The sequence below is a fragment of the Triturus cristatus genome, chromosome 7, assembly GCF_964204655.1.
Source record: "Triturus cristatus chromosome 7, aTriCri1.1, whole genome shotgun sequence".
NCBI lineage: Eukaryota > Metazoa > Chordata > Amphibia > Caudata > Salamandridae > Triturus > Triturus cristatus.
The window spans coordinates 1,541,689,521-1,541,710,177 of NC_140590.1; the positions used below are offsets into that span (position 1 = coordinate 1,541,689,521).

The following is a 20,657-nucleotide window of genomic DNA, read 5'->3' on the forward strand; positions in this document are numbered from 1 at the left end:
ACTGTGAAGACCAACAACCAGAGCGGCGGACCTCACCCAGCCACGAGGCTGCCGCCATGACGGCGGGCATCCTTGACACAGGCCCCCTGCGAACCCAGTGGCACAGCACCGCAGACTTATGTCTGTACAGACTACTGCCTTCGATCTACACTGCGGACAGCAGGCCTCACAATTCACATGGAGTAGCGATTGCACATGACGCAGTCCAGTACGCAAGATACATTGCTCCCAGTGCGGCCCATTCGGACGACGCATTATCGGAGGGTAAGCACACGCTGGGCGCCAAAGGTACCACTAACTCAGTGCACCCCAAGTCATCGACACGTGGCCTTACTGAGGCAGAATTCAATAGACAAAAGACATTGGTCCGAGTGCGGCCCTCCTGGACCACGCATCATCGCAAGGTACGTACACGCTGAGCGGCAAAGGTACTCCGTGCACCATAAGTCATCGCAAGGAAGCGTGAACAGTTTTATGTCAGCAGTGAGGCATACTATCACTCGAAAATCACCCAAAAATACTTATAATATAAAAATAACAGAAGAATCTAAGTACATTAATGATTACAATCCAGTAATTTTGAAGATGTGGAATGCAAATATGTACATACAATATGTTGCAGATAACTCAATTGCTGTTCCTCGCATACTATCCAAATAGAAGTCCATACCTGGAAAAAATATGTCTATATGAAATACTGAAACATAGTTTTAGAAAAAATGTTACAGAAAAAATAAATGAAGGGAAATATGCTGTAATTGGACCTGATGGATGTTTCGTAAAGAGTGCCAAAGGAAATTGGATTAATCACAGGAAATTAAGTTGTGATACTCCAGATAAGAGAGAGTTTTTGTACTTGGCTCTTCTGCAACTTTTCAAACCTTGGCGGACTGAAATGGAATTACTTGGAGATTTTGACTGCTATGAAGATTTTTTCAATACATGTAAATACATTGCTACCAGTGCGGCCTGCCCGGACCATGCATCATCGCAGGGTGCGCACATGCTGAGTGCTTCAGGTGCCACTAACTCAGTGCACCACAAGTCAATGCCACATCGACTTATTGAGGCAGAATTCAATAAACAAAAGACATTGGTCTGAGTGCGGCCCCCCCGGACCACGCATCATCGCAGGGTAAGTACACGCACTGTGTCAAAGGTACTTCTAACTCAGTGCACCACAAGTCATTGCCACATGGCCTTATTGAGGCAGAATTCAATGCAAACCGCAACACATGGTGCCACTAACCCTGTTCAACACAAGCTGGTGACACGTGGTGCCACTAACCCTGTTCAACACAAGCCGATCCCACATGTGGAACTGTATCCTGAGTCCTGAATGGCAGTGACCCCAAGTCTGTGGCAGCGACCACAGCACCAGACTTCCTTTGATCACTTAGGCATATTTTCATTTACAAGGTCGGCAACACGTGGTGCCACTAACCCTGTACGGATACAAATGAAGGGAAAAACCCAATATACCCTTGAGGGCTGGGGCAGACAAATTAAGAGGTCAAAGTGCCAACAAGGGATTTCGTTTCAAACAAACTATCAAGTTGTATAATTCTAAAGAAATTAATTGGCAAGTGTATTTCAAAGTTAACACCAATCAAAGAAATCAATTAACTGACTCAATCGTTGAATATAAAGAGCACACACACGGGAAATCTTTTTGTGAAATAAACACAAATATTTTTATATATAAATCAAGTTAAAAGGAGTACAGGTAAACCGTTGGTTGAGCAATAAATCATGAAAAAAGGGTCAAATCATATCCACATTTCATGAGAAAACATCTATTCCAATATATTTAGACAGAGATATATCTCGTTCTTGAGAAAATGATCAACTGTGTATAGCAAATATTGTGGAAATAGATGGAGTCGACGTTTCGGTCTTGGGTGGCATCAATCCGTCAGACCATCTTCATGACAGTTATTATTGCATACAAAGGACCCTTCAGATTATAGATGTCACACAATACTTTATCGTGGTATGAACGTTTCTTGCCGCTGCAGGTATTCTTTAAATTTTCTGACAGCAAAATCATATACAGGGGAGAATCCTTCCTCGTTTATTTTCAAAAGTGTCTTATCTCGAAATGGAAGCGCAAAGGTCTGTCCAGGTAGAATAAGCCTGGCTTATTCTACCTGGACAGACCTTTGCGCAGACCTTTGTATGCAATAATAACTGTCCTGAAGATGGTCTGACGGATTGATGCAACCCAAGACCGAAACGTCGACTCCATCATCTATTTCCACAATATTTGCTATACACAGTTGATCATTTTCTCAAGAACGAGATATATCTCTGTCTAAATATATTGGAATAGATGTTTTTTCATGAAATGTGGATATGATTTGACCCTTTTTTCATTATTTATTGCTCAACCAATGGTTTACCTGTACTCCTTTTAACTTGATTTATTTATAAAAATATTTTTGTTTATTTCACAAAAAGATTTCCCATGTGTGTGCTCTTTATATTCAACGATTGAGTCAGTTAATTGATTTCTTTGATTGGTGTTAACTTTGAAATACACTTGCCAATTAATTTCTTTAGAATTATACAACTTGATAGTTTGTTTGAAACAAAATCCCTTGTTGGCACTTTGACCTCTTAACTAACCCTGTACAACACAAGGCGTGACACGTGGTGCCACTAACCCTGTTCAACACAAGCTGATCCCACATGTGGAACTGTGTGCTGAGTGGCAGTGACCTCAATTTCGTGGCAGCGATCACAGCACCAGACTTCCTTCAGTTTTATTTGTTGTTGTTTTGTTTAAATAAAATGTTTTATTTGTAAATCTATACATGACTAAGATTGTTTGTCCAACCGCACAGGGACACTTCCGGGCCCAAGTAGGTTGTTGGGGGTATGTTGGTAATGTGGGAAGAGGGTGCGTTACCTGCTGATGTGGGGAGAGGCATCGTGAAAGGGGTATCTCTCACAGAAAGAACTCCGGTATGTTTTCAGAAATGCCTCGGACAGATTCCAGCTGATGGACAATCACAAAATGGCTTGTCAATGCTTATGTAGTGTGACTTATGAACAGTTCGCACCTAGGCTCGCAGAGGTACAACTGCAGCCCGTCCGCTCTAATCACAGACGCAGAACTATGAGCCGTCTGCTCCCAAAGGAACAGCAGCGAAGTAGCTCGCAGAGGTACAGGCACAGCAGCGTACTAGCTCGGTAGAGAGCTGCGAGCCGACGGACTGGCTTCTAACAGCATAGCTGCGAAGTGGTGATGTTGGGCACAAGAAGCGTGAAAGAGTTATCTTCCTACTGCTGTCCTGGAGTGGAAGTCGTACTACCTGGCGCTCACCTGTTTCTCCTTTATTGTTAATAAATCTTAAACCTTAACTGCGTCCAAATCATTACACAGAGCTCCGCTATATTAAATTGCCCCCGGAACCTTTCTTTTATATTTTCACTCAATACGAGGCACAAGATGGATGCTAACACTTCCTGGTTTGAAGTGTCAGCAGCCAATCAGACGCAAGCTCGTGCTCAGCAGTTAGGCACTGTCCAGATATATATATTTTTTTCCTTTAATATCTCAAAACACTACTGAACCGATTTACCCCATTTCTACAAAAGCGTGCTTTCTGGACCAAGACCTTTCCCCCTGCCAAATTCGGTGTAATTCCGTTCAGCAGTTTCACCTGTAGCCATGGAAAATGCATTAAGAAAACACGTTTTGGGACCCCCCCTTTTTTCTCAACCCCCCCCCCTTGACCAATCACCCCTAAACTTTCAAGATAGGAGCTGATCAAAAAAAGAGAAACTTTTGGGAAAATTTCGTAAACATTCATCAAACGACGTCAAAGTTATAGGCACCTGGAGGGCTCCAGGTGAGGGCAAGCGCAACCCCCCTCCTAACATGAGTAAAGCCCCGAGTCTGCGGCGACTCCATCGGGCCCCCGCAATTTTTGTTGGAAAAAATTCTCCCGAGACCTAGTTCACGCCGGGATCTCATGAAAATAAAATGCAGGAACCCGCGAAAAGTTATAAGCACATGGAGGGCTCCAGGAGAGGAGCTGCGCAACACCCCTCCCAACATGAGTAAAGCCCCGAGACTGCGGGGACCCCAGCGAGCCCCGGAAGGGGCAGACCCTAGCAGGCCACAGCGAGCCCCCGCTATTTTTTTTCTAAAAAATTCCCCGGAGACCTAGCCCACCCTGATGTCTCAAATTAAAACGCAGGAATCCGCAACCCCAGAGCGAATTGCGCAGATTTATTTTTTTTCAAAGAAAATGTTTTTGGGGCCCTGGGAGTCTTTCTGAGACCCCCTGAGCAGGCCTAGGGGGTCAGGGTGTTTCTACCCTGCCCCCTTCTCTTGTTTTCTACCTTTGTTTTTCTGTTTTCTTGCGACTCGCTTCTACCGACAAACAAGATGGCTGCCAACACTTCCTGGTTTGGAGTGTTCGCAGCCAATCACAGTGAAGCTCGTGCATGGCACTTAGGTTTCGCCCAGATATCGAAACTTTTATTTTTCTAATTTCTCAGCAACTACTGAACGGATTTACACCATTTAAAAAAAAAAAGGTCGCTTTCTGACCCACGCACCACCTTAGTGCCAAATTTGGGGTAATTCCGTTCAGTAGTTTCGGCTGTAGCCTTACACAAAGTTTCCTATGGGAAAATGATTTTTTGACTCTTATTTTTTTAATTTCTCAAAAACTATTGAACGGATTTACACCATTTACAAAAAAGTTCGCTTTCTGAACCAAGCTCTACCTTTCTGCCAAACTTGGGGTAATTCCGATCAGCAGTTCGGGCTGTAGCTCGTTGCAAAATTTCCTATGGAAATTAACATGGGGAAAATGCGTTTTGGGACCCCCCTTTTTTCTCAGCCCCTGCTTCACGAATCACCCCTAAACTTTCAGGATAGGAGCTGACCTGGATAGACTTTTTTTGGGAGAATTTCACAAAGATTCCCCAAACGACGCCAAAGTTATTATCAAATCAAAAAATGCTTTCCTATGAAAACTAGGTTCTAACTATAACTACCTACTGGTAACCGCCAGTAGTAATATATATATATATATTCCATTTGGTATTAGCTTTTGTACTATTATTGTGACCAAAGGGAGGGTGTTGTGTGTTTCCTACATGGCCCATTGTAGTTTTTCTTAGCTTAGCCTAATTGTGCATGCTTTAGGCCGCATTTTGCTTTGCACACCTTACTATAATGAACATGCTTGTTTTTATTTTCAGGCAGAACCTGCATGTGTGTTCCTGTTCTTTTCTTTTCCTGGGATTTAGTCTGCACACCATAGACAAGGTCAAGCAACAATGTCCCTTGTTATTTTCTCTGGTCAGGCACTAGCACCTTGACATAACACGAGAATGCTGCTGTGTATGAGCACACGTCTTGTCATACAGAGGAGCACAGAGGTCCAAATAACACACATGTAGTGATATTTCTGAAACCACAGCCCTGCGTCAACCAAGATGTAGAATGTCTATTTGGGTATACTATTGTTTGTGGTCCACTATTAATCCCAGAGATCTTAAACATATAATCATTTAGCTTTGGTAAAAGGGGAGGGGGTTAGGCTACTCTGTCTTTTAACGTGACAGGGCTCTTTATGGTAGATGGTTTATTGATCATGCATACTGTACTTTTAGTACGTACTTGTTTTCTAATTGTGGCACGAATACTGCATTTTAGAGCACAATATTTCAAACATATATTCTAAACTATATTTGTTCATCTTGTTTATCTTATTGTGTACAAGTGCGAGTCAGAGCGAAAGGGTGTGTCCTGTTACCGTGATCCTCGAGAGGGTCAAGAGTGTTGTGTTCTGGGATACAAAGTCACTGTCTCACTGGTAAGATTGGGAGGACAATTGAAGCACTATAGCTAGTCGGACTGTGTCTCAGATTCCGCAGTGGTGTGGTGACTCAGTCCCTATATGCCAAGGTTTTATAGTCACAAGCATAGTTCTGTTCCTGAGCAGAATCCCTGTAACACTGTTACAGACTGTGACCTCATAGCATTAAAAGTATACAAGTCGCTATTTCCCACTGCAGCAACCAAGATGTAATTCTGTCTCTCTCTAGTTACACACAGACCTCCGCAGTGCATTAACTACTAGAGGTTTCATAATGTACTATAGTGAATTTCCCACTTCCAACTTTCAATATTTATTTTTCATTTAAGCGGGCAGTTATTTTATATGTAGATAATGGACAGCGAAAGATCTACAAATGTAAAGACTATTCTGTTATTAGCCACATCTTTGACCCAGCCCCATGTTCAGACTTAAGGCCATCTAGACCCCTGGCAAAAACATGGCCAAATTCAACAGCAGCAAAATAATATAACCAGGAGTCAGTTTTTGCTCAAATATAAGCATCAGTTTCCATGATAAAAATGAAAACCTTTTTCGAAAAACAGTATGAAATTAGATTAAGGGACCACTTCGTCCCCTGGAGTTAAAGAAAGCATCCTACTTGGACCTTATAGTTCAGCATAATGATTGTAAATGGCATGTTTAAATTACGATGAACGATGTTCAGCAACCTCCAGTTCTAAGCAGCTGTAAATGCCAAGCCATTAGCATCTCATGAAATAGTATAGTTCTCCTCGGATGCATTGCACTAAAGTTGCAGTCCATGCCCACTTTAAAGATGTGATTTTGGCATAATTATAGATTTAACGCATTTGCCACATGACCCATCGTCTAAAGCATAATCTGCTGATTTTAACAAAAGACAATTTTTTATTACTCAAAAGGTTGAATAGTTACTAAAAAGTAGCAACATGTGTTGCTGCCCAGTAAAAGGCCCTTTGCAAAGATGGACTGGTCACGTTTATGTTCCTTATTGCTACTTTTGAGTGTTAAACTGGTTCAGTACCATTTTAACACCCAAGATGCAACCATCGATTGACTGTTTATTTGATTGTTTATTTGGAGAAAAAACGGCACACCCATAGCATTAGTTTAGAAAGGTGTTATTGAATAATTTTGATTAAAATAGGTTTTGTTTTTGAAAAATAAAGTGAAATTGTGCATTGTTGGGAAGACTTATTTTTAGTGTGTGGTAAGCCTCTTACACTGAGCCACAGTCATCCACAAACCTTTGGTTTTCTAAACTCTATTTAGTATTATTTCTCCACCATAAAAATTATTTGGCGTGGGAATTGGGGGTGTTTATGGTTGTCGAGGAGTTCTAGGTTCTAGAAATTTGTCAGGAGGGAGTCATTATGCCTAAAAAATTATTATGACAGGGTATATCAATCAAAAAGTTTGAAGACCCATGCTCTAAGCCCATGTGACTAAAAGTTGTTTAAAAAAAAAGTTTTCCTAAATTTTTTCAACACTTACCAAACCAATGTCTTCAAGATCATAAGCGCCAGCAGGCTTAACTCCGAGACAGGATAGCAGTTAGCTAGCAAAAAATAACCTACTCAATACCGAACTGCCCAATACTGAGCCGCATACTGAGCTAATAAATACTGGGTAACAAAAACAGCCACCAATAACGGAGCCCCGCAAACTAGAGTTTGCGGCAGAAAGTTAAGGGAGAACCACACAAAAGCCAGGTCTAATAGGCAAATTCCCAACACCCCACATCTCCCCCCAAAAACAAGCCTTCTGCTACTAATGAAGGGGCAACACATCTGACTACCTTGGAATATGAGAATTCAAGAACTATCATAATAAACCTGAATAAAGAGTAGATGGAGGCAGGGTCTACGCTTCCCAAAAGCCAACACCAGCATCCTTGCAAATGCTTGTCATGTAGCTTTTAAGTTTACAATATGAATTCTGACATTGCTGAAGCTTCAAGTATGCTAGAGGCATTAAGTCACGGGCAGTTGCTCAAGGCTTCCTACTAATTCCTAACCTCTATTTTCAGGCTATCTATACCTTTCACTGTTGCTCTATACACTGTCATCTTCACAATTTTTTGGGAAGCCTGGAAAAACAGTGATTTTTGAGTGACATTTTCTGCGAGTTTATTATCCATAAGCTGACACAAGAATCGTACCAAAGTTCTTACCCAGGATCCTAATGAATATATGTACTATGGTGGCTTAAAGATGCCCAACACCTTGCCAGATGGAATCACTATTCTCTAAGCCGATTTGACTAAACAATGTTTATTAAATAAATATTTATATTACATTTGTTCAGCAAATAGACAAATGTTTACAAGACCATAAGCGCAGGAAGGCTCAACTCCGATAGGACAGCAGTATTCTATAAACACAATAGAGGTACAGTTAAATAACAGCATCAACATGTCCATCAAGAGAAATGTAAAAAAAAAAGCCACCAAAAACTGAGCCGCCAAGCACTTGCCCGCCAAAAGCAGAGGCGCCAAAAGAAGGATTGTCGAGGCCCAAAAGTTAGGGGAGAACCATGTTAAAGATGGCAGGTTTAATAGTCCAAGACAGACTCTCCACCCCCCCCCCCTCCCCCCAACCCTACCAAAAAAAAAACAAGCCATTGCTGCTGGTAGAAGTAATGAAGGGGCACCACAACTGACTACCTTGCAATATAAGAAGCCAAGACCAATTATAATATCCCAAAATTACCATTAGGTGGCAGGTGGGGTCTATAACTCCCAAAATCTCACACAATGTTCCTTGCAGTATGTTGTCTTGCAGCTTTTGAATTTACAGTTCCAATCCTGACATTACTGAAGCTTCAAGTACACCAGAGGTAATAAGGCATGGGCAGCTGCTAAAGGCATCCTATCTTTTAGGCTGATCATCAGGGAAAGTATCTTTCAGAAATGTATTTACCTCTCTTTTCAGGCTACCTGCACCTATCACTGTCGCACTACCTGTTGTCTTATCAATTTTTTAGAGCCCTGGGCAAAACATTACACTGATTTTTCAGTGACATTTTCTAAAATGTTTAATGTACACTTCAACATGTGGGCTGAATTTGCATATATTGAGGAATAAAATTCAGATTTCAAATGGGGGAAAGTCCATAAGAGGACACAAGTACACTCGAATCACTTAAAAGTCTTTACTCAGGATCCTTACGAATATGGGTCTTGAAGTGGATTGAAGACACCCAAGACCCTATTAGGCGAGATAACCATTTTCAAAGCCCATGTGACTAAACAAAGTTGTTTAAAAATAATAGTTGTATGATATTTTTTCAACACATAAACCAGGGAGTACAAGACCATAAGCTCTGGCAGGCTTAACTCCGAGACCGGAAAGCAGTTTTCTGTTAACATAATAGTGATTCAGTTAGCGGCTATAATAGCATTAAGACGTACATCAAAAGAAATGCACCACAATACAAAAACTGAGCATGCCACACATTGAGCCGGACACATACTGAGACAGACACATACTGATCAGAAAAAACAGCCTCCAAAAAATGAGCTGCCAAAAACAGACCCCTAAGAATAGAAGGGTTCAAGGCAAAAAGTTAGGGGAGAACCAAATAGTGGGCTGCAGATACCTTGCAAAGAGAGCTACCAAACCAGACCAAAAAAATCACAAAACAGAGCCGCCAATATACGGCGCTGCCACTAAACGGCGTCCTCACTAAGCAGTGCTGCCACTAAACAGAGCCGACAAACTTTTGCCTCTTTCCTTCTTTTCAGTCCAATTTTGGAGTAATTCTGGCTTTTATCCACTCCTGGCGCTGTTATCTGCTTTTATGGTACCCCCACCTTTTGCCTAGTGCTATGGTGGTTCTGACTAGGATCCTGCTAATAAGGACCTACCTCTCTGTCATTTCTCCCCTAAATTGGTTATGGTGAGTACTTGGGTTCATCCCAAGATTGGCTACTGGTATTCCACTATACGTCCCTAGTATATGGTACTGAGGTACCAAGAGCATACTTAGGACAGATACAGATTTCCCTATATCTTAGGTCACTGCCCTAAAAACCTTTAAGTCACCCCTAAGGCAGGCCTTTCAATCCTGAAGGCAGGGTGATCAGTTCTAAGTGGGAGGGTGCCCCGGCATGAGCAGGATACCTCTACAACCTTTGAAGTCCAAACTCCCAGGTTGTAGGTGCATCTGCCATTATGATACATAGAGTGACCATGCGTCCTTATGCGATGAACATCTCTAAACTGGCTGTAATGAACCCTGTCATGTTTGGTATCAAACATGTTGGAATCGTACACCAACACCATAAATGGTTTGTGAAGTATGATTTCATGAAGTGTAAAGCTCTGGTGCGAAACTGGACAAAGGAGATGGGAGTATCCTACCCACTGTCCGACACCTCCCCTTGGAGGGAACCCTGAATCGTCCCAGCCCTTTCCTTAGGGTAATTAAGGGCTTACCTGTAGGTGGGCGCCTAGATTTGTTGTTGGACAAGATTCATATCTATACACCACTTCTTCAACCGCCTCGGCACTCTGGACTTCGCTGGACCTTACTCTGGGCTCCGAGACTGAAACTGGGAAGACTCCTGCTGCTCCTGGTCTCATCGTTCTGCAACTCTGCTGCAACGTCTGTGCCCGTGCTCCATATAGGAACCTCCCAAGGCCTGTGAACATCCAAGACACCTGAAAGAATCTTCATTGAAGTGAAGGAGTCACTTACCTGCATCTGCAGGCACAACAACGATGCTGATCCTGTGCTCCCACGGACTTCAAAAGGCTCAGCAACACAGGTGGTAGTTTACAGCCCTTGAGGCTTGCCTTGTCCTCTCACCAAGTTTGAGGCCTGTATTCTTTGACTGAGATGCAGGAACCAAACCCCTGTGCACCATGTCGACTTGCTGTTGCAAAGGTTTGTTGGCTTTGTTCCTCCAAGATATTCAGGCTCCAAAGTAGCCCCAAACTCAAGCATCTTCTGTGACCAAGATCTTCACCCTCACCACATCACTTGCACCATGGACTTGCATCTTTGGTGAGATGCTCAAGGTTCTCTAGTGAGTCCATTGCCTTCGGCCTGTTGGTCCATTTGAGGTTTTTCTTTGATTTCAGGGGGCACCCGTGATTGCTCGGACCAGCTCTTACTCCCCTGCTTGTGATGAGTCACCTGGACCTTGCTGGACCAGACACTGCACCTTCTTCGCTTTCCAAATAGGTTGCAATTTCGAAGGCTTGTTGGTGCTCCCAACAGACATCGACCACACAACTCTCAACATCCGATGTGGGACAGCTTCTGACCGGCTCGTGGTCTTCCACAGCTCCAAGGTCACCTGCTCTCCTGCAACACCCAACATCAGTGGGCATTCGTCTTCTGTGCCTCTTGGTGACTCCCAAGTGGCACAGACTCTGTCCACTCTGATAGCAGATACTTCTCATCTTGAATCCACCTTTGGGTTCCTCCGGACACTTTCACCTTATCCAGCAGCAGCGTCATCCTATAGTCCTCCTTTGAGTTCGATGTCGGTTTCTTTCACCACTTCACACCCATCTTCCCTGGTGTAGGTATCCTGGTTCCTAGTTTATCCACGGGTGGGATGGCTCTCCAACCATTTGTCGTTCATGGGGTATCGTCGGGGTCTACTGGGAAGTGTCTTTCTTTAAAACTGCAACTGCGACGTACCCACTGACTTGTACTGAGCCAGAGGTCATATTTTCACTCTGCACACGGCCTCCGTGGGGCATCTGGTTACTTAACTCGGGTGGTTCCTTGGGTCCACAGCACTTCTACTTCTTCTGGGTATAGTCTTGACTTGAGTCAGGGTTCGCTTACAACTATTTTAGGAAATGGTTTGGTCTCCCCCTGGCTGCCACTGTGTTATCGTGCTACTTACCTCTTTTTCTTATAAAGTATTGTGTTCATTGTGTACACCTCCAGGTAGGAAATATTTGTATGTGCTAGTGAGTGTCTTATAATAAATACATATATTTTTTAAAATGCACTGTGTGGTTCTCTTTCAATTAATCCATACCAATAAGATTATGCTCTGGTAAAAACAAGTTGCTTTACACTCCTTCTGGACTAAGCCTGAAGACTGTTCTCCACAGCTACCATTTAGAGAGCTTTCTAAGGTTGTCTAAGACCACTAAAATTACCATAAGGGTTGTCTGGATTAGTGCATGGTGCCCACTTACATAAGTGTGCACCATATACTAACCCAGCTTCTCACATTGGTGTGCAGTGGTTGGGATTCAAGCCTGCATTGTTTTACCAGCTAATCTTGGTGTGGAACAATTGAAAAGCCATCACTAATATTAGGCACATATTCAATACAGGTTAAAATATGTAAGTTCCACTGAACTTAGGGTTGGGTAGTTATGGGTCTAGCACAAACCTTTCTCCAACATCAGAGAGTTTAGTTTCCACTAGGATAGGTAGGTGCAACACCTCACTATACCTAGAACCATGTCTTTAGTTGGGGATACCAGTGTACCCCAGTCTAAGTACAGTGGTCTAAAGTTCCAGGAACTAAGGAAGATATAGACAGGTGGGAACCCCACCATTAAGTTGCTCTTAGAGCTGCTACATCAGGATGATGGCCATCCTGTAAAGGCAGAAGAACATGATAATGTGGGTGGGAATACTTCTGGAGAAGGAGCGCCAGGGGTTCCCCCTGATGATTGCAATTCAGAGAGTATCGGCAGGAGGATTCAAATGATTCTAACCTGCCAAACTGACCCCTCAGGGAATAGTGCAGAAGCACATTGGATATACCCATTATTCCCCCTTAGAGGGTCCACAGTAGACCAAGGAGGACTAGATCTTCCTCTAGAGATCCAATGCTTCAGACGCTTCCATAGGAGCTCCATATCTATTAGGAGGGACAACTCTTTGAGAAGGGAATACCAATGCTCAAACTTGAGAAACTGAGACTTAAGCTCAGGAGAGATCAGTTGGCCCTTGACAAAGAGTCCCTGGAAGTACAGAAGACTAGAAAGAGAATTGGACTAGAGTCCCATGGTGGCAGCAATAGTGTCCCTAGAATCAGAGAAACTTCTTTTGACAATAGGAACCTGAGCAGGACGGTCCGTCCTTAGCAGGATAGGGGTGACATCCATAAATGGATCACTGCTTTGGAGAGGGCCTGCAAAGTTTAGAGGGTCTCTCAAGAGCAGTAGACAGTTATCCTGTGGCTGTCCTTTGCTAACAAAGATAGAGCTAAGATCCTCACTGTTAGAGAAGAGGATGCTGACAATTACTCACTACTGAAGAGTGCTTTCAAAGATGGGTTTGGCTTAACCACTGAACAGTATAGGATTAAGTTCAGAGATACCCAGAAGGCACACACACAGGATTAGGTAGATTTTGTAGACAGTGCGAATAAGGCTCTGGAAGGCTGGCCTCATGGAAGCAAGGTACAGGACTATGAGGGATTGTGCAATTTGATCATGAGGGAGCACATTCTTAATAACGGTCAGAACGATCTTTTGCACAAGTACCTGGTGGTCTCTGATCTGACCTCGCCCCAAGAATTTGGAAAGAAGGCAGACAAATGGGTCTACACCAGGATTAAGCAGAAAAACCATGGTAATGGAGGTGACCAGAAGAAGCAAGATGCTTCAAAATCCCAGTATAAGGGTGGGGACAAGGGTAAATCGAAAATCATCACTAGGGCCCCAGAAACCTGCATCTAGAGGGGAATCCCAAGATTCCAAGAAGGTTCTCAAAAGGTTGAAAAGTTACTAAAAAACAGCAACATGTTGCTTCACAGTAGAAGACCATTTGCCATGCTGGACTGGTCACCTTTTTGTTGCTTATTTATTTGGGTGTTACACTGGTTTAATACCAGTTTAACATCCAAGGCGCAACTACAGATTGATATTTTTCTGCAGAAAATAGGCACATCCATCACATTAATTTAGAAAGAGGTTACCTTACTACATTTCATCAAACTATGTTTTGTTTCCGAAAAAGAAAGATATATTGCACATTTTTAGTTATTTCTTTTTGGAGACTGTGTGGTAAGCCTCTGATACCCAAATCCATTCATCCACAAATCTTTGGTCTGCACGGTAAAAATGATTTGCCATGGGAATTGGTGACGTTTATGGTTGTCATTGATGAAGAGATTCTAGATTCCAGAAATTTTTGTCAGGAGAGGGTCCTTCTATCCAATAAAAAGACATCTGCTCTAAACCCATGTGACTGAACAAAGTGGTTTTACAAAAATTGTTTTTTGAATATTTTCAAAACCTAAAGCAATGTGTTCAAGATCCTGAGCGCCTGCAGGGTTAACTCTGAGAGGATAACAGTATTATGTTAAGTTAGTATTTCAGTTAGTGGCTACAACAGTAAGAAAATATCCATCAAAAGAAATACACCACCATAGAAAGAGCCGCCAAATTCTCAGCTCTCCAAAAAGTGACCCGCCCAACACTGAGCTGATAAAAAAGTGACCCCCCAAACACTGAGCTGATAAAAATTGACCCGCCCAACACTGAGCTGATAAAAAGTGACCTGCCCAACACTGAGCTGATAAAAAGTGACCCACCCAACACCGAGCTCACAAAAAGTGACCCGCCCAACACTAAGCTGCAAAAAAAATAAGAGGGTTGTAGGTATACAGTTTGCACAGAACCTGTTAACTGTCAAAAAGGGAGGTACAGTTAGTGGCAATAACAGCATCACCACGCCCATGCAAATTAATGCGCAAAAAAAGCCGCCAAAACCAAGGCAAGCAAAACACTGGGCCGCCCAAAAAAGAGCCACCATAAAAAGAGCAAAAATGTAGGGGAGGACCATGCCAAAGCTATCAGGACTATCAGAACAAGAACAACCCCCCTCCACCCACCAAACAAAAGACATCATCAGCTGGCAGTAGTAATGAATGTGCTACAAATCTGACTAGCTTAGAATATAATTAGTCAAGAACTATCATAATATATCCAAATAAAGAGTATGTGCCAGGAGGTGTTTATGCCTCCCAAAACCTAATACCAGCCTCCTTGCAATGGCTGTTCATGTAGCTTTTGAATGACAATTCCAATTCTGACATTTCTGAAGATTCATGTACACCAGAGGTATTAAGGCATAGGCAGGTGGTCAATGCGTCCTGCCTTTTAAGCTGCACCCCCCCCCCCCCCCCCCCCCCAGTGAAATTAATCTTCCATCATTTCATTAACTTGTTTTCAGGCTACCTATAGCTCTCGCTGTTGCTCTACCCACTTTTCTTATCAATTTTTTTTAGACTCTGGGGAATACATTAGTGATTTTTGTGCAACATTGTCTGAGACTTGAAAGTACTATTCAATATGTGGTTTTGAATTTGCAAGTATTGAGTAGTAAAATTCAGATTTCAAATGGGGTAAAATTCCTAAAGATGACACAAGTACACATAAATCATACCAAAGTCCTTACCCAGGATACTTACAAATATATGTCTTAAAGTGGATTAGACGCCCAACACCTTGTCAAAAGGATTACCTATTAGGCTATAAAAAAAAAAGAAATTAACACATTTTCATTTAATGTTTTAAAAAACATTTAACAAACCAATGTGTACACGAACATATGAACCGGCAAGCGTAACTCAGTGACAGGGCAGTAGTACTCAGTTAATATAGTAGAGGTACCTTTGGCAAGCTTAACAGCTTTAAGATGACCATCAAAAGAAGTGCACCACATTACAGAGCCGCCAAATACAGAGCTGCCAACAATAGGAGGGTTGAAGGCAAAACATTAGGGAGAACCACTCCAAAGATCCAAGAACTAAAAGGACAAGAATCGACCCCTCCATCTCCCCCCCCAAAAACAATCCATTACAGCTGGCAGTAGTAATGAATGGGCAAAACATCTGACTAGCTTGGAATACCAGTAGTCAAGAATTAATATAATATACCCAAATAAAGAGTAGGTGGCTACAGAAGGCTATGTCTTCCAAAAGCTAAAACCAGCCTTCATGCAGTGGCTTGCCTTGTAGCTTTTGAATTATCAGTTCTAATTCTGACATGGCTGAAGCTTCAAGTATGCCAGAGCTATTAAGGCATGGCCAGTTGCTCATGGCATCCTATCTTCTAGGCTATCCTCATGGAAAATGATCTTTCACAAGTTTCTACATCTCTCTTTTCAGGCTTCCTGCATCTCTCACTGTCGCTCTATCCATTGTCACCTTATTAATATTTTAGAACCCTGAGCAAGACGTTGCAGGTATTTTTGTGCAACATTTTCTGAGAATTTAATATCGATAAGATAAGTAGAAATAAATCATACCGAAGTCCTTACCCAGTATGCTTATCAATATGTCTGTAAGTGGCATAAAAACAACCACCACCTTCTCAGATGGGATCACCATTCTCTAAGCTTATTTGACTAAGCAAAGATTTATAAATATATATCTTTAATACATTTTTTCAACACAGAACAAACCAGCGTGTACAAGACCATAAGCACTGGCAGGCTTAAATCAGAGACCAGACAGCAGTATTTTGTTAACAAAAGAGAGGTCCAGTTAGTGGCAAAAACAATATCAACAGGCCCATCAAAAGAAATGCACATTAAAAAGCCACTAAAACAGGCCAAGTCAAAAACCATGCCACCAAATTGGAGTGGCTAAAATTTGGGCCTCCAAATATTGAACTGTCGAACACTGGCCCAACAAACACCAGGGCGAGACATACTGACCGCCAAAAACAGAGCCACGAAACAAAGCTGCCAAAATCGCAGCCAACAAAAACAGGATAGTTGAACGGCAAAAATTAGGGGAGAACCATGCAAAAGATGCCAGGACTAACAGGACAAGAACGGACCCTTCCAACCCTCAAATAAATTAAGCCATCACAGCTGATAGTCGTAATGAAAGGGCAACACATCGGACTACCTTGGAATATAAGAAGCCAAGAACTATTATAATATTCCCAAGTAAAAAGTAGGTGGTGACTGGTGTCTATACCTCCCAAAATCTCACACCATCCTCCATGCAGTGGGTTGCCGTGTAGCTATTGAATTTAGAGTTTCAATCCCGACAATGCTGAAAGTTTGAAATAGACAAGAGGCGTTACGGCACTGACAGTTGCTCAATGTGTTGTACTTTCAAGGCTGCCCCCCAGGGAAAATGATCTTTCACAAGTTTCTTACCCTATTCAGGCTACCTGCATCGCTCACTGTCGCTCTACCTACTATCTTATCAATTTCTCTTTGTGGCCGTAGACAAGATATTACACTCATTTTAGAGTGACATTTTCTTTAAGTTTAATGTACAATTAAATATTTGGAGGAATTTGCAGATATTGTGTAATAAAATTCAGATTTCAAAGGTGGGAAAAAGTTTGAAAAGATGACACACGAAGATGAATTGTTGAAAAGTCTTTAATCCGATTCCTTACAAATATATGTTAAGTAGATTGAAGACACCCAACACCATATTAGGCAAGATCACCATTCTCCAAGCCAATGTGACTAAACTAAGTTGTGTAAAAAAATGTTTTATTAAATATATTCAACTCATAAACCAATGTGTACAAGACCATAAGCTCCGGCAGGCTTAACTCAGAGACAGAACAGAAGTATTCTGTTAACATAATAGTGGTTCTGTTAACTTAATAGTGGTTCAGTTAGTGGCTATAACAGCATTAAGATGTCTATTAAACAAATACATCATAATAGAAAAAGATGACAAATACTGAGCCACCAGACACTGAGCCCCGAAAACAGAATAGAAACTAAAACTGAGCCAAAGCAAAAACAGCCACCAAAAACAGAGAAACCATGAACAGGAGAGTTGAAGGCAAAAAGTTAGGGCAGAACAACGCCAAGGATACCATGTCCAACAGGCAAATAACCAACAACCCTCCCCCCCCTAAAAAAAAAAGCCATCACTGTTGGTAGTAGTAATTCGGCCTTGCGAGCAAGCGGAGTTCCAAAAAACTCCACTCCTTAAAGCGGAGTTGTATTCCTTGCGGTCACCTGCCAATGGTAAGTTGGCGAGCTTAAGTTAGGAATATCTTACTCCAGAATTCCACCTGGCCACATTTCTCAACATGGGCAGTTGCGGATGGCCGAAAAAGCTTGTGCTGAAAAACAGTTTGTTCGCATTGAGGAAACTTCGACTCAAGTAGAATATCTGCTTGAGGCACAGAAAGAAGCAGTTCCCTTTTGGGCTGCACATGGTTTTCTTTTCACTGATTTTCTAACACGGGACAAACACCCAGTGCTAAAAATCAGCTTGAATGTTGCAACCTAATGCACTCTGCTGCTTGCAGTACACCTCGTAGCATGGCACAGTTTTTTGGTCACTTCTCAGAGTCCTGCATAGCCGAGCTCGGAAACTCTGCCCAGGCGTAGTAGTAATGAAGGAAAAACACATGTGACTACCTTGCAATATAAGTCATCTAGAACTATCACAATAAACCCTAATAAAAAGTAGGTGGCAGCAGGTGTCTATGCCTCCCAAAAGCTAACACCAGCCTCCTTGCAGTGGCTTATTGTGTAGCTTTTGAATTTTCAGTACCAATTCCGACATTGCTGAAGCTTCAAGTACACTAGAGGAATAAAGGCATGGGCAGAACAGATGCTCAATGAATTCTGTGAGCTGCCAAAAACAGAGCAACCAAATAGTGAGCTGCCAAAAACACAACCACAAAAATAGAGTTGAAGGCCAAAGTTAGGTGAGAACCATGCCAAAATGCCAGTCCAAACCCCCCCCGCCAAAAAAAGAAATCAAGCCATAACAGCTGGTAGTAGTACTGAAGGGGCAACACATCTGACTAGCTAGGAATGCAAGTCAAGAATTAGCATAATATACCAAAGTAAAGAGTAGATGGCAGCATGTATGTATGCCTCCCAAAAGCGAACACCAGCCTCCTTGCAGTGGTTTGAGTAACTTAAAATTAAAGTTCAAATTCTGACATTGCTGAAGTTTCAAGTGGCCAGAGGTATTCAGAAATAGGCAGTTGCTCAAGGCGTCCTACCTTCTAGGCTGCCCACAGGGAAAGTTATCTTTCATCACTTTCTGAACAACTTCTCAGACTACCTCTACCTCACACTGTCGCTCTATCCATCCTCGTCCTATACATTTTTTTGAACCCTGTGCAAAACATTACAGTGAATTTTGAGTGACATTTTCTGATAGTTTAATATACAGTTCAATGTGTGGGCTTGAACTTACAGAAAATTAGTCAAATTTCAGATTTCGAATGGGGGAAAAATTCCCTTATATGACACAAGTAAACATGAACGTTAGCAAAGTCTTTACCCAGGATCCTTATGAATATAGGTCTTAACGTGGCTTAAAGACACCCAACTCATTGACAGACAGGATCACCATTCTCTAAGCCTGTTTGACAAAAAAAGAATTTAAATAAATCATTTTCTTTAACTTTTTTCAGCACATCACATAGCAAAGTGTGGAATACCATAAGTGCTGGCAGGCTCAACTCCGACAGGACAGCAGTCTTAGAGGTACACTTAGTGGAAATAAAAGCATCAACTTGCCGATCAAAACAAGTGCACAATAAAAAGCAGACAAAAACAGGGCAAGACAAAACCTGAGCCGCCAAAATCCGAGTTGTCAAAAACTGAGTTGCCATATACTTAGCTGACAAATACTCGGCTGAAAAATACTGGGCCGCAAAATACTGAGCCCCCAAAAACAGATCCGCCTAAAACAGGATTGTTAAAGACTAAAAGTTAGGGGAGAGCCGTGCCAAGGATGCCAGGTCTAAAAGGCAAAAAACAACTCCTCTAAAAACAACAAGCCTATTAAAATGCTGGAAAGCAATGAAGTCTTCAATTCGTTTATTTAAACACAGCACGGCAGTATGTCCTTCCAGATGATAGCTACCAGTGCAACTGGGCTCTCACTGGTACAAACACACTACGTTCCACTTCAGAACATAGAATACATAGTAAAACAAAACACAGCGCATACCACTATAACAAATGAACAGGTGCATGCACTTAAAGAGACATAGCTCAGATGTAACAAAGCCATCACAGCTAGTAGTATAATGAAGGGGAAACACATCTCACTACCTTGGAATATAAGAAGCCATGAACTATTACAATACACCCAAATAAAAAGTAGGTGGCAGCCGGTGTCTATACCTCCCAAAATCTAACACCAGTCTACTTGCAGTAGATTGTGATGCAGCTTTTAAATTTACAGTTCTAGGCTGCCCCCAGGAAAAGTGATCTTTCACAAGGTTCTTAACCTCTATTCTCAGGCTACCTGTATCTGTCACTGTCACTCTGCTCAATGTCTTATCAATTTTTGGGGCCTTGGACACATTACAGGGATTTTCAAGGGATGTTTACTGAAAGTTTAATGCACAATTCAAAATGTGGGCTGAATTTGAAAATACTGAGTAAAAAAATTCAAATTTTAAATGGGCGAAAAATTATATTAGATGACAAGTACACATGAAAAATTGAAGTCTTTTCTCAGGATCCCAATGAAAATATGACTCCGTGTATTGAAGACTAAAAAGTATATGTTAAAAATCTGGAAAGAAGATAGCGTCGGACCCAATTTATTGATGATAAAGAGAAATGTAGGTTAGCCCTCACTCATTACCACAAAAACAAAGCAGGCTCGAAAAACCCATATAGTTCAACAACTAACCCAAGCAAAGAACACTCCCAAAGCCCTGCACCAGATCCTGAAAGCCTTTACTAACCCCAAAGCCTGTGATCTGGAAGAAAACTTCTCTCTAAGTCCCTCTGAGATAAATCTATAATAAGACCACTGCGGCAAGCTGTCCACAGCCAGCAGAAACCACAATGGTATCCTCACCAAGTCCTAGGACAAAATCACTGTTGAATTTCCCCCCTTCATCCCAGGAA

At 42.1% G+C, this 20,657-nt stretch overlaps 1 long non-coding RNA gene across 7 annotated transcripts in view; it reads right to left on the reverse strand.

The window, feature by feature from the left end:
- The window catches only part of LOC146812329 (uncharacterized), a 431,626-nt gene that overhangs the window by 200,231 nt on the left and 210,738 nt on the right, over nt 1-20,657 (reverse strand). For all 7 annotated transcript variants that reach the window (XR_014965917.1, XR_014965914.1, XR_014965919.1 and 4 more), the window contains one exon: nt 15,250-15,310. This is a non-coding gene — a long non-coding RNA (uncharacterized LOC146812329). The remainder of the gene's footprint in view (nt 1-15,249; nt 15,311-20,657) is intronic.